This window comes from Borostomias antarcticus, assembly GCF_949987555.1.
Source record: "Borostomias antarcticus genome assembly, chromosome: 20".
In the NCBI taxonomy this organism is placed as follows: domain Eukaryota; kingdom Metazoa; phylum Chordata; class Actinopteri; order Stomiiformes; family Stomiidae; genus Borostomias; species Borostomias antarcticus.
Window position 1 is genome coordinate 523106 of NC_140253.1, and position 5000 is coordinate 528105.

Below are 5000 nucleotides of genomic sequence, written 5' to 3' on the forward strand. Positions count from 1 at the left end.
CTAGTTAGACTGTGTGTGTGCATGTGTGTGTGTGTGAGAGAGAGAGAGTGTGGGTCAGGAACATTTCAATGTCACAGACCAACGGGAGGACTTCTGGTCATTAAATTATGATATAATATTATAGGTGTTAGTTATGGTGATTTAATTCTAATGTAATATTATAGGTGTTTGTTATGGTGATTCAATTATGATGTAATATTATAAATGTTTGTTATGGTGATTCAATTATGATGTAATATTATAGATGTTTGTTATGGTGATTCAATTATGATGTAATATTATAGGACTTCAACTTCATCAGGGCAGTGGCTAGTTTCAGTGCAAACTAGAATGGAGAAGTAAGACACCTCCTTCCCTCCACCAGTCTGGGGGTCCACCTTGGGCAAGTGGTAGTACCCCCTAGCCCCCCTACCTGGGGTTACAGGAAACAAACCCTGATGGAACAAGACCAAAGAGGAAGAGAGAACCGGCCCGGAGGAAGCCCGGGGCCCTGGTCTGGAGCCAGGTCCAGACGGAGGGCCCGCCTGCGAGCGCCTGATGGCCGGGCCCAGCCTGAAAAAGCTACGTGGAAACGCCATCTCCTCCGTCCCGTGGACCCACCACCCGCGGGAGGAATTGTCGGGGTCGGGTGCGCTGCCAACTAGGTGGCGGTGAAGGCGGGGGGCACCGACGGACCGGACCCGGGCGGCAAAGGCTGGCTCTGGGGACATGGAACGTGACCTCGCTGGGGGGGAAGGAGCCGGAGCTTGTGAGGGAGGTGGAGCGATACCAATTCCACCTGGTGGGGCTAACCTCCACGCACAGCACCGACGCCAGAACCAAACTCCTGGATAGGGTTGGACCCTGTTCTTCTCCAGAGTTGCTCACGGTATGAGGCGTAAGGCAGGTGTGGCTATACTAGCTAGCCCCCAGCTTGGCGCCTCTGTGCTGGAGTTCACCCCAGTGGACAAGAGGGTCGCCTCCCTGCGCCTTAGGGGGGGGGGACTCTGACTGTGGTTTGTGCTTATGCACCGAACAGCAGTTGGGAGAATTCGGCCTTCCTGCAGACCCTGAGTGGAGTCCTATATGGGGACTCCACTGTCCTATTGGGGGACTTCAATGCACACGTGGGCAATGATGGGGACACTTGGAGGGACATGATTGGGAGGCATGGCCACCACGATCTGATCCCGAGGGATGTTTTGCTGTTGGACTTCTGTGCTAGTCACGGTACATGTCCTGATGTGTGTGTGTGTGTGAGAGAGAGAGAGAGAGAGAGAGAGAGAGAGAGAGAGAGAGAGAGAGTTAGTGTGTGTGTGTGTGTGTGTGTGAGAGAGAGAGAGAGAGAGAGAGAGAGAGAGAGAGAGAGTTAGTGTGTGTGTGTGTGTGTGTGTGTGTGTGTGTGACAGAGAAAGAGAGTGTCTGTGGGTTCCCCTGCTCCATCTGTGTGCAGGTCAAGCATCGGAGAGTGCTGTGTGTGTGTGTGTGTGTGTGTATGTGTGTGTGAGAGAGAGAGAGAGATAGTGTGTGTGTGTGTGTGTGTGTGTGTGAGAGAGAGCGAGTGTGTGTTTGAGAGAGAGAGAGAGAGTGTGTGAGAGAGTGTGTGTGTGTGTGTGTGTGTGTGAGAGAGAGCGAGTGTGTGTTTGAGAGAGAGAGAGAGAGAGAGAGAGTGTGTGAGAGTGTGTGTGTGTGTGTGTGTGTGTGTGTGTGTGTGAGATAGAGAGAAAGCGAGAGTGAGTGTGTGTGTTCGTGAGAGAGACAGAGAGCTGTGTGTGTGTGAGAGAGAGGGAAGGTGTGTGTGTGTGTGAGACAGAGAGAGTGTGTGAGAGAGAAAGAGTGTGTGCATGTGTGTGTGTGTGAGAGACAGATGGCTGTGTGTGTGTGTGTGTTTGTGAGACAGAGGGCTGTGTGTTGTGTGTGTGTGTGTTCATGAGAGACAGGGCTGTGTGTGTGTGTGTCTGTGAGAGACAGGGCTGTGTGTGTGTGTGTGTGTGTGTGTGTCTGTGAGAGACAGGGCTGTGTGTCAGACCTGCAAACTTTTGTGATTTTTAGTGATTTTAATATGCAAATTATGCTTTTTGGAGCGTTTTGAATCTAGAATTTCTGTGTGTGAGTAGATACATGGCTCTTTCGAGGCGCATAGTATATCCATCCCAATTACAACCCCAAATACAATTATGTAAATATCCAGATTCACAGTTGAAACATTTTAATCAGAATTCACAAGTTGTGTTTTTTGTTGTGTAATTGTTTTCCGTGACTTTTATTTTGGAATTCCTTGAAAGAAAGCTACCGGACATAAGTTTTGTTTCTGCTTGAGGGGCAACTAGTAGTGTCCTCTATCCAAATTTTAAAAGTCTTCCAGAGCTCTGCTGGGCTCGGTGCTTACATGTCAGTCTGGGGGGGGGGGTGGGGGGGGGGGGGGGGGGGTGTGTGTGTGTGTGGATTCAGCATGACAGAACGTCTGCCAAACCAAACCCCTGAGGATTATGAACCTTCATTACAGTCACACACCCACACACAAACACATGCACACACACACACAAATACACACACACACACACACATACCATGTTTCCATGGTAGCGGTGTCTCGTTAACGAGGTGACACGGGTGTAAATGAGTGAGGTCACATCCTGTCCTTGAGCTGTGATCAGGATTAGCTGGTAATTACACACACTGCTGGATGTGTGTGTGTGTGCATGAGTGTGTGTGTGTGTATGTGTGTGTTGTGTGTGTGCGTATGTGTGTGTGTGTATGTGTGTGCGCATGACTGTGTGTGTGTGTGTGTGTGTGTGTGTGTCCGATGGGAAAGAGCCAGTGACCGCAACTTGCTTTTTATCATCTTAGAAATAGGGTGTGTTTGAGGGAATAGGGTGTGTTTGAGGGAATAGGGTGTGTTTGAGGGAATAGGGTGTGTTTGAGGGAATAGGGTGTGTTTGAGGGAATAGGGTGTGTTTGAGGGAATAGGGTGTGTTTGAGGGAATAGGGTGTGTTTGAGGGAACACTGAATGTGTTCCCATCAATTCTACAGACATTTTAGGATTTAAATAATGATAATAATAATCATACATATTTGTGTCATTTGTGTCATTATGTTTCACAATCATAGTGATTATAGTGTCCTAAAATAAATTGCCTGTTGAGCAAAAGACAGAATGTAAACTTTGCGTCTCTGCTTCAGCTCTCATATACACCAGATCTATTTTGGACCAAGCAACACGTACTTTAGGCTAGCCTACAAGATGATGAGCCGACCTGCGCACAAGAAGGGATTTAGATTGAGTCCTTCAAGCTCCTGTTCAGAGTTTTATTGCCCTAAGCCAGTAGGTGCAGGGAGACCTGCCCTGGGCCCTGGAGCCTGTACTACCAAACAGGATTACGGGGTTGGAGCGATAACTTCAGGTTCTAGCCTGGTTTATCCGTATCACCAAGGTGGAACAATATAACACGATTATAATACTTATTGCGAACTGAATCCACACATCTCCCATCCCCCTGCTGTTCCCTACCTGTTCTATGTAGGATAACGTTATTTCCCCTTCATTTTCAATGTGTTTGTAATGTGCTAAACAAATGAAATAGCATTGCTCGCATTGCCCATTACAAATATGAAACCCCAGTGACAGGCCTACTGTGGTTCCCCCACAAGAGTGCCATTACGCACGCAGCAGAATGTAAGCAACAAAAAATAGAGTATGAATACATGGCCAACCCGTGGTGGTCTGCTACCCAATGCACCAATTCCCCGTTGCTTGTGTGTGTGTGTGTGTGTGTGTGTGTGTGATGACAGACAACAGGTGTATCCAAGTGGCCCACACATCCAATTACAGTACCCACAGCTATTGGTTAATGCAGACTATGGTGTACGATGATCCGGGGGTAGTTGCACACGTGATGGGGATGAGCTACTGTATCTCACACTGTATGTGCATGCAGATGTGGGATGGTTGCACAATAATCATGGTCATGATGTTAAACTTAATTAAACTTTATTTATTTCAGACAAGGACTGCAGCTCAGATTGCTTTATGTACAGAACAAGTGATAAAGTAGGAGGCAGTAGGCCTTCATCAAATCGCGAGAAAAACTACAGAGCAGCATCAAAATTAAAATGTAAGCGACCTTGGGTTCTGTGAAAGGTGCTATATAAATCCACATCATTCGTATTATAAAAGGAATCCATTCTGATTAGAGGGATAGATGGTGTATGAAATGATGGCCCCTGGGCACAGATGCGTAAAGGGCCCCCCCACCCATTTAATTTATCGATTTTTTAAATTTTCCCAATGAGACGGCATCCAATTTGCAGATGATTTGAGAAAACTCACAATAAAAGCAGCTTTATTCAGCTGGGTTTTGACTCGAGGGACCTCAACTCTGTGGGGAGGATCTGCTTTTAGGATTTCTTCCCAAAAGAGTTGAAGGGCCCATATTGCATGGAGTACTCAGCCCCTCTAAAGTACTATGGATAAACACGCACCTAAAAACTCCAGGTATCATGATGGTTTCTTTCTTGTGACGTCTTCAAAGTAAATGTTTAGGCTATTGCTTCAGTTTTTCAGCAGAATTTTTGAGGCTCTGTTATTGAATGAATGACTAAGCCTTTTGACTATGTGACAAGAAATGCAAAGGGCCCCTGAGCTCTTGGGCCCCTGGGCCTGGGCCCGGCCGGTCAGTGATATGTCTTTGATTAGAGGGATATAGCCTCGGGCAAAACATTTAAAACACATGGAACCATATTACATAGAGGAGAGATTTTCAAGTTTTCCTCAATTTTAAACACTAAAGGGTGCATGAAAGAAAGGAAAAAGGTGAAAACGCAATGAGACGAACATTAGATGAATATCTCCTTTTGCCTGACACGGCTGGATCTGCGAGCGTTTGGTCGCTAAGAGGAGTGTTAAGAACGTAAGAAGACTCAAAGAAGCTTCTTAGCGCTAAGAAGGTTTCAGGAAACGCGGTCTTGGGCTTTTTCTGATATCATACGAAAGGTTGCGGAATGACTTAGTCAGCTGCTT